Genomic DNA, 10,609 nt, shown 5'->3' with positions numbered 1-10,609 from the left:
CCGTAGTCTGGCTTTTTTATGGCGGTTTTGGAGCAGTGGCTTCTTCTTGCTGAGCAGCCTTTCAGGTTATGTCGATATAGGACTCGTTTTACTGTGGATATAGATACTTTTGTACCTGTTTCCTCCAGCATCTGCACAAGGTCCTTTGCTGTTGTTTTGGGATTTATCTGAACTTTTCCCACCAAAGTACGTTCATCTCTAGGAGACAGAACGCGTCTCCTTCCTGAGCAGTATGACGGCTGCAGGGTCCCATGGTGTTTATACTTGTGTACTATTGTTTGTACAGATGAATGTGGTACCTTCAGGCGTTTGGAAATTGCTCCCAAGGATGAACCAGACTTGTGGAGGTCTACAATCTTTCTTCTGAGGTCTTGGCTGATTTCTTTTGATTTTCCCATGATGTCAAGCAAAGAGGCACTGAATTTGAAGGTAGGCCTTGAAATACATCCACAGGTACACCTCCAATTGACTCAAAAGATGTCAGTTAGCCTATCAGAACCTTCTAAAGCCATGACATCATTTTCTGGAATTTTCCAAGCTGTTTAAAGGCACAGTCAACTTAGTGTATGTAAGCTTCTGACCCACTGGAATTGTGATACAGTGAATTATAAGTGAAATAATCTGTCTGTGAACAATTATTGGAAATATTACTTGTATCATGCACAAAGTAGATGTCCTAACCGACTTGCCAAAACTATAGTTTGTTTACAAGGAATTTGTGGAGTGGTTGAAAAACGAGTTTTAATGACTCCAACCTAAGTGTATGTAAGTGGCGCAGTGGTCTAAGGCACTGCATCGCAGTGCTAACTGTGCCACTAGACCGGGAGACTCATGGGCGGCGCACAATTGGCCCAGCGTCGTCCAGGGTAGGGGAGGGAATGGCCGGCAGGGATGTAGCTCAGTTGATAGAGCATGGCGTTTGCAACGCCAGGGTTGTGGGTTCGATTCCCATGGGGGGGCAGTATAAAAAAAAGATGTATTCACTAACTGTAAGTCGCTCTGGATAAGAGCGTCTGCTAAATGACTAAAATGTAAAAAAAAAAAAAACTTCAGTATTCACCCCCTTTGCTATGAAGCCCCTAAATAAGATCTGGTAAAACCAATTACCTTCAGAAGTCACATAATTAGTTAAATAAAGTTCACCTGTGTGCAATCTAAGTGTCACATGATCTGTCACATGATTTCAGTATATATACACCTGTTCTGAAAGGCCCCAGAGTCTGCAACACCACTAAGCAAGGGGCACCACCAAGCAAGCTGCACCATGAAGAGCAAGGAGCTCTCCAAACATGTCAGGGACAAAGTTGTCAGATCAGGGAAGTACAGATCAGAGAAGTACAGATCAGGGTTGGGTTATAAAAAAATATCTGAAACTTTGAACATCACAAAAAAAAAACTTGAAGGAGCTGGAGCAGTTTTGCCTTGAAGAATGGGAAATAAATCCCAGTGGCTAGATGTGCCAAGCTTATAGAGACATACCCCAAGAGACTTGCAGCTGTAATTGCTGCAAAAGGTGGCTCTACAAAGTATTCAGAAGGTTTATGGCCAGTGGGATGAAATAGTTCTTGTATATTTTGCTAATGAGTTTGGGAAGTCTAAAACGACGACCTGGGGGGAGAAGCACAAAATCCTCAAGGAGGGGGTGATCAGGACAGTCTAGGATACTGTTAGCTCTCCTCACCACTTGCTTTCTGAATGTCACTGAGAGCTGTGCCTGTTGCACCGCAATGACTTTGCTGGCCACCTTAACCACCCTGTCCAACCTATATTTGTTGTAAACATTAAGATTGCTAAACCAGGCCACCATCGAGAACATCAATACGGATTCAATAAAACTACTGTAAAACTTCACACCAGGATGTAAATACCACAACCATTGTTCTGAGTGGCCATGTTGTATGTAAACATCACACCCCACTATTCTGATTACAGTATTGTGGATGTGAGGAGTGGTCCTAGTGTCTGTGTGCTGACATGTTGTGAAAGGTGTTGGTGGGGTGACAGAGACTATTGCGTTGATCAAGGGGCTATTGTATTGGGCCCTATGGTGACACTTTGGGAGTTTATGTGATGGATTAGTTAGGATTGGGGTTCCATGTCTGGGAATGACACCCATACCCCATGGTAAAAGTTCCTTAACCAGTGAGAATGCTTGAAGTTCTGATGGGGTAGTCAGGATGGAACTTGTTAAATATAATTATTTCCACATACAGTGTGTCTGTGTGCAGTTTTACATTTACATTTTAGTCATTTAGCAGAAGCTCTTATCCAGAGTGAGTTACTGTGTGGCGGCAGGTAGCCTGGCGGGTAGGAACGTTGGGCCAGTAACCGAAAGGTTGGTGGATCAAATCCCTGACCTGACAAGGTAAAAAGCTGTCATTCTAACCTTGAGCAAGGCAGTTAACCCACTGTTCCCCGGGCGCCGAAGACGTGGATGTCAATTAAGGCAGCCCTCCGCACCTCTTTGATTCAGAGCGGTTGGGTTAAATGTGGAAGATGCATTCAGTTGTACAACTGACTAGGTATCTCCCTTTCCCAATTAGGGTTGAGTGCCTTACTCAAGGGCACATCGACTCGGGGATCGAACCAGTGACCTTTTGGTTACTGGCCCAATGGTCTTAACCACAGGGTTTCATGCATCCCCTGTATTGGTGGGGAGGGCTGCTGATGTGGGTCTGGACAATTCAACTCTAAAAATGCTTAGTTGCTTCAAATAATGTTTTATTAATAACCAGAGCTGTGAATTTAAAACATGTAGGGTTAATTTAATTCTAACCAGAGAATTGTTTGGTGATTAAAACATAATACAAAACATGAATGTTTTATTTTTATTCTGAAAACCATTTTTACCCCAGTTTGCATTTATCTGCCTGTGTGTGTGTGTCTATCAGTGTTTGTGTGTTTGTTTGTGTATGTGTGTGTGTGTGTGTTGTTCAAGGGCTAGTGTATGGGGTGTCTGGGGCTGTCAGGTCAGAGGTGCGTCCGGACATGCGAGCTCGGGGTGGCGTCTGGGCATGAAGCCTATACCCCATTGTCCATATTCCTTAACCAGTGAGAATGCTTGAAGTTGTGATGGGCTAGTCAGGAGGGGGGTTGTGTGTCTGTGTGTATTGGTGGGGAGGGGGTAGTCAGGAGGGGGGTTGTGTGTCTGTGTGTATTGGTGGGGAGGGGGTTGTCAGGAGGGGGGTTGTGTGTCTGTGTGTATTGGTGGGGAGGGGGTAGTCAGGAGGGGGGTTGTGTGTCTGTGTGTATTGGTGGGTAGGGCTGCTGATGTGGGTCTGGACAGTTCAACTCTAAAAATGCTTAGTTGCCAAATCTTGTGATTTATGAGGGGGCGGGACTTCACACCAGGACTTAAATATCACACCTGCTGTTCTGAGTGGGTTTGATATGTAGCTATTTAGAGTTTAAACCGTGTTAAATGTCCAAGACACACAGCTGGATACAACTTCCTGACTTATTGGAGTGATAATGGTTTATATGTGTGACCACTCTCTTCAGGCAGTTTTGTTATGACTTTAACTAGGCTAGTACAGATAGAGAGATAAGACCTGGGTTCTGTGAGGTGGGGCCTATATAGGTGAGGGGCAGTAGTAGATAATGGGTGTATATGGGTAGCATGTAGGCCTACAGGACACTGTATGTGTATTACCATGAGTCAGTAAGCCCATGAATGATACAGGGGTAACATATACCATAAGACTGTAATGTCCCATGTATAGAATAATGCGGTGCCTCCACCTAATAAGCATAAACAGGTGAAAGGTTATAACTAGGTTATTAGGAAACTATATGATACACCCACACAATGGCAACACAATTACCTTTTTCCTCCACGTTAGTGGAATTTATTAAAACTAAAGATAATGGTCAAAAATAGATTAGAATGTAAAAGTAAAATTTTTAAGGACATAGCAATTATCACAAAAGGACAATGAACCACCAGAGAACCACAGAATAACACTGGACCTAATAAAACCCTGAGATGAATTGTAAACATGTATAATATTAGAACCTCAAAGTGAGAAAAGGATTTGAATAAGACACATATAAAACATCTACAGTATTGCAGTTGTACAACCGTATATAAAATGTGGATCAAACCCTGTAAACAGGTGACACCGGAGGGGAAAATGTACTGTAGCTAACGTTACTTTCCCAACCTAGAACCCTAGAAAGCTGAAGCTAGTTCGAAACTGGTACCAGTATATACAGTGCTATGAAAAAGTATTTGCCCCCTTTCTAATTTTCTCTACTTTTGCATATTTGTGATACAGAATGTTATCAGATCTTCAACCAAAACCTAATATTAGATAAAGGGAACATACAGTGAGGGAAAAAAGTATTTGATCCCCTGCTGATTTTGTACGTTTGCCCACTGACAAAGACATGATCAGTCTATAATTTTAATGGTTGGTTTATTTGAACAGTGAGAGACAGAATAACAACAAAAAAATCCAGAAAAACACATTTTAATGAGTGAAATAAGTATTTGACTCCCTCTCAATCAGAAAGATTTCTGGCTCCCAGGTGTCATTTATACAGGTAACGAGCTGAGATTAGGAGCACACTCTTAAAGGGAGTGCTCTTAATCTCAGCTTGTTACCTGTATAAAAGACACCTGTCCACAGAAGCAATCAATCAATCAGATTCCAAACTCTCCACCATGGCCAAGACCAAAGAGCTCTCCAAGGATCTCAGGGACAAGATTGTAGACCTACACAAGGCTGGAATGGGCTACAAGACCATCTCCAAGCAGCTTGGTGAGAAGGTGACAACAGTTGGTGCGATTATTCGCAAATGGAAGAAACACAAAATAACTGTCAATCTCCCTCGGCCTGGGGCTCCATGCAAGATCTCACCTTGTGGAGTTGCAATGATCATGAGCACGGTGAGGAATCAGCCCAGAACTACACGGGAGGATCTTGTCAATGATCTTAAGGCAGCTGGGACCATAGTCACCAAGAAAACAATTGGTAACAAACTACGCCGTGAAGGACTGAAATCCTGCAGCGCCCGCAAGGTCCCCCTGCTCAAGAAAGCACATATACAGGCCCGTCTGAAGTTTGCCAATGAACATCGGAATGATTCAGAGGAGAACTGGGTGAAAGTGTTGTGGTCAGATGAGACCAAAATCGAGCTCTTTGGCATCAACTCAACTCGCCGTGTTTGGAGGAGGAGGAATGCTGCCTATGACCACAAGAACACCATCCCCACCGTCAAACATGGAGGTGGAAACATTATGCTTTGGGGGTGTTTTTCTGCTAAGGGGACAGGACAACTTCACCTCATCAAAGGGACGATGGACGGCGCCATGTACCATCAATCTTGGGTAAGAACCTCCCCTCAGCCAGGGCATTGAAAATGGGTCGTGGATGGGTATTCCAGCATGACAATGACCCAAAACACACGGCCAAGCTCCCTCACGACGCCACCTTCCGGAGACACTTGAAACCCTACCTCTTTAAGGAATACCTGGAATAGTATAAAAGTAATCCTTCTACCCCACCCCCCCATAAAAAAAATGTGGTTGTCCCACTGGCTATCATAAGTTGAATGCACCAATTTGTAAGTCGCTCTGGATAAGAGCGTCTGCTAAATGACGTAAATGTAAATGTATAAGTGTTCCCTCTGCTTCCTTGTCTGTGTGGGTGATTGTTTGTTGCGAGCTGTGTGTAGCTCGGTTGAGCTACCCTTACCTTGTTGTTTGCCAGGGTAGATATTTCCCCTGTGCCTGAGTTTGTTGTAGCATGCTTGCGCAACTGTTTATCGACGGAATACACTTTTTGGATGCGTATTACCCCCTCCCCCACCCAAAAAATAATAAAAAAATAATAATAATGCAAAAAAAATAAATTGTAAGTCGCTCTGGATAAGAGCGTCTGCTAAATGACTTAAATATAAATATAGACAGGTGTGCGCCTTTCCAAATCATGTCCAATCAAGTGAATTTACCATAGGTGGATTCCAATCAAGTTGTAGAAACATCTCAAGGAGCTGTAGCTCAGCTGGTAGAGCACGGCGCTTGTAACGCCAAGGTAGTGGGTTCGATCCCCGGGACCACCCATACACAAAAATGTATGCACGCATGACTGTAAGTCGCTTTGGATAAAAGCGTCTGCTAAATGGCATATTATATTATTATTATTATATTATATGATCAATGGAAACAGGATGCACCTGAGCTCAATTTCGAGTCTCATAGCTAAGGGTCTGAATACTTATGTAAATAAGTAATTTTATTTTTGAAATGTGTATCTTGTATTTTTGCTATTGGATTAAATGGTAGTTAACAATACTAAATGGTGAGACTATCATTATCTGATGTATTAGACAGATTTTCCATATCCTTCCTCAACACTAGTGAATTTCAATGTTCGCACAAACATAAAGCAACTATCTAGTTGATGTTTTTCAGGCAATTTACCACGCTGCTGAATTTCCTATTTACTACTGAACAATCATCCAGAAAAAACACAAATGTTGTAATATAATCTATATTCAAATTATTCCATACGGAGAACAGGCATGATGCTGACGTGATTACATTTATTTGTGTTTTTTTGTAATCGGTTAGAATCAGGGTGTTATGTAGATATGTACAGTGGGGATACTTTTATATACCCTTTGTTGGCAATGACACAGGTCAAACGTTTTCTGTAAGTCTTCACAAGGTTTTCACACACTGTTGCTGGTATTTTGGCCCATTCCTCCATGCAGATCTCCTCTAGAGCAGTGATGTTTTGGGGCTGTCGCTGGGCAACACGGACTTTCAACTCCCTCCAAAGATTTTCTATGGGGTTGAGATCTGGAGACTGGCTAGGCCACTCCAGGACCTTGAAATGCTTCTTACGAAGCCACTCCTTCGTTGCCCGGGCGGTGTGTTTGGGATCATTGTCATGCTGAAAGACCCAGCCACATTTCATCTACAATGCCCTTGCTGATAGAAGGAGGTTTTCACTCAAAATCTCATGATACATGGCCCCATTCATTCTTTCCTTTACACAGATCAGTCGTCCTGGTCCCTTTATAGAAAAACAGCCCCAAAGCATGATGTTTCCACCCCCATGCTTCACAGTAGGTATGGTGTTATTTGGATGCAACTCAGCATTCTTTGTCCTCCAAACACGACGAGTTGAGTTTTTACCAAAAAGTTCTATTTTGGTTACATCTGACCATATGACATTCTCCCAATCCTCTTCTGGATCATCCAAATGCACTCTAGCAAACTTCAGACGGGCCTGGACATGTACTGGCTTAAGCAGGGGGACACGTCTGACACTGCAGGATTTGAGTCCCTGGCGGCGTAGTGTGTTACTGATGGTAGGCTTTGTTTCTTTGGTCCCAGCTCTCTGCAGGTCATTCACTAGGTCCCCCCCGTGTGGTTCTGGGATTTTTGCTCACCGTTCTTGTGATCATTTTGACCCCACGGGGTGAGATCTTGCGTGGAACCCCAGATCGAGGGAGATTATCAGTGGTCTTGTATGTCTTCCATTTCCTAATAATTGCTCCCACAGTTGATTTCTTCAAACCAAGCTGCTTACCTATTGCAGATTCAGTCTTCCCAGCCTGGTGCAGGTCTACAATTTTGTTTCTGGTGTCCTTTGACAGCTCTTTGGTCTTGGCCATAGTGGAGTTTGGAGTGTGACTGTTTGAGGTTGTGGACAGGTGTATTTTATACTGATAACAAGTTCAAACAGGTGCCATTAATACAGGTAACGAGTGGAGGACAGAGGAGCCTCTTAAAGAAGAAGTTACAGGTCTGTGAGAGCCAGAAATCTTGCTTGTTTGTAGGTGACCAAATACTTATTTTCCACCATAATTTGCAAATAAATTCATAAAAAATCCAACAATGTTATTTTCTGGATTTTTTTCTTCTCAATTTGTCTGTCATAGTTGACGTGTACCTATGATGAAAATTACAGGCCTCTCTCATCTTTTTAAGTGGGAGAACTTGCACAATTGGTGGCTGACTAAATACTTGTTTCCCCCACTGTATGTGTACAGTCAGTATTTGTCAACATGAAGAGAGAAAAATAGGATGTCACATATCTCAGGATATCGAATGAGCAGTGGTGGAAAAAGTATCCAATTGTCATACATGAGTAAAAGTATAGATACCTTAATAGAAAGTTACTCAAGTAAAAGTGAAAGTCACCCAGTAAAATACTACTTGAGTAAAAGTCTAAAAGTATTTGGTTCTAAATATACTTAAGTATCAAAAGTAAATGTAATTGCTAAAATATGCTTAAGTATCAAAAGTAAAAGTATAATTAATTTCAAATTCCTTGTCCTGCTAAGCATTCATCATGTAATGAGTACTTTTGGATGTCAGGGAACATTTATGGAGTAAAAAGTACATTATTGTCTTTAGGAATGTAGTGAAGTAAAAGTAAAAGTTGTCAAAAATATAAATAGTAAAGTTAAGATACCCCCAAAAAACTACTTAAGTAGTACTTTAAAGTATTTTTACTTAAGTACTTTACACCACTGTGAATGAGTCCATATCCGGCCATAGGAAATGTCAATGTGTGATATTCGATATGTCCATGTGTGTAATCACAATATCATACATTGCCTTCAGAAAGTATTCACACCCCTTGACTATTTCCACATTTTGTTGTGTTATAGCCTGAATTTAAAATGGATTACATTTAGATTTTTTTGTCACTGGCCTACTCACAATACCCCATAATGTCAAAGTGGAAGTATGTTTTTAGAAATGTTTATTTATTTATTTAAAGACACATATTGATGACATAAGTCAGCATAATTATGAATTAAATGGTTTCACTGCCCAGATCTGTACACACTTGTAAGATATGCATACACAATGTGTGTCTGACTACCTCTGGAGGTGGGCAGGATGATCTGATCACAATGTCTCTTTTAATCATCTACACCTGTCTAAAAATGTGGGCACAATCAGAGCAAACAAGACCAGAACAAAGGATGCATGTTAGCACCAGGTATAAACGGGGCTTAAGAAAGTGTCCTGTCATTGTCTCCTTTCCTCAATGCTGCACTGATGTGAAATAACTGTACAGGTGAATGTAAATTTAGGATGGGTGAAAGTCAATTACTTAGCATATTGCTTTCTCCTCTCCTATGTTTTCAGTGCAGAAGAAGGACAGGAGTTGAGGAGAGGAAGGAAGGAAAGAAGACAGGAAAAGGATGGAGTGCAGACGAGGAGAGGAGAGAGGAGAAGAGGAAGCAAGCCAAGACCATGGAGAAGAAGAGGAGACAGGAGGTAGTAGAGGTAGAGGTAAATGAGATGAAACCATACCGTTTAAGAGCATTGAGATCAAGGAGAGGAGATGAGGAGTTGAAGCCAATATAAGATAATTGATCTGCACCCCTCATGTTTCCTGTCAGCAGGTCAAAGGACCAGGTACTGTAGGTCCATATCTATCAAGTGTAAAAGGACAGGACGTCTCTCTCCTCTCAGATCGATCACCTTCTGTGGGATGCATTCGATAGGTATCATGGCAACCTGGTAGCTAGCCACTCTCTCACCTAGTGTGTGTGTGTGTGTGTGTGTGTGTGTGTGTGTGTGTGTGACATGATGTCACCCGTCTCTATGGGGCCACATGATTTAGGGAGGAAAATCATTGCTAATGTTATTTAGAAGTTTCAGTGAAGTTGGGTTCAGTGTGTATTCTAAGTTCACACATTGTTCAGAATCAGTGCTGCCGAAGGTGACAAAAAGCCACATTGGGAGAATTAAAACAAGCAGATTGCAGTGCTGCCTTTGTTCACAACTGAGTCACGGCTATTTACTTTGATAATTAGTTTCTGAATCTGAGATGGAGAGCAGGAGGGAGGAGGTGTAAAGGGGAACAGGGAGGGAGAGAGAGATACAAAGAGGAAGTGAGGATGAGAAGATCAAAAAGAGGGGGAGAAAGTTATACAACGAGAATCAGAGAGGGAGAAAATACAGAGAGAGAACACACAGACAGTGCACTCACACACAGGTGTATATCCCCAATACCTCTTGCAGGTCGGATAGGAGGGAGATGGGAACAGGGAATTGTTTTCCTCTCAACAATGAGAGCACATTATAGCTATTATCTTATACTCTGTTATTTCCAGATTTCTCTTGACTCTTTTTCCTTCTCCCTCTCCCTTCGTAAGAGGAATTTGAGATTAATTTGTTTTTAATGTGCTGTGTCCCTATTGGAGCAGAGAGAGGGGCTGTTACAGTAACAGCTGCTGTAAGGGTTTGGATTACGGCGTATTAAGACTACAATGTTTCTGGGCTAGCCTGACATAGGGCCCTGTGTTTTGGATTTTAACCTTCACATATATTTTTTTCATCACTGTCACCTTTTCTTTTCTTGACAAAGTTTTTATTTGTTTTGTAATTTTTTTGTTGGGGGGTTTACAGGTACATTTTTACATTTTAGTCATTTAGCAGATACTCTTACCCAGAGCGACTTACAGTTTTAGTGAGTGCATACATTTTTCATACTGGCCCCCCGTGGGAATCGAACCCACAACCCTGGTGTTGCAAGCTCCATGCTCTACCAACTGAGCTACAGGAGGCACAATATCAATTTCAATTAATATATTTTGTCTGCCACTCAAAAGAAAATACAAGTAAGAAATA

Source organism: Coregonus lavaretus, assembly GCF_964263955.1.
Source record: "Coregonus lavaretus genome assembly, chromosome: 4".
In the NCBI taxonomy this organism is placed as follows: Eukaryota; Metazoa; Chordata; class Actinopteri; order Salmoniformes; family Salmonidae; genus Coregonus; species Coregonus lavaretus.
The sequence above is the reverse complement of the archived record's forward strand: the minus strand, read 5'-3'. Positions refer to the sequence as shown.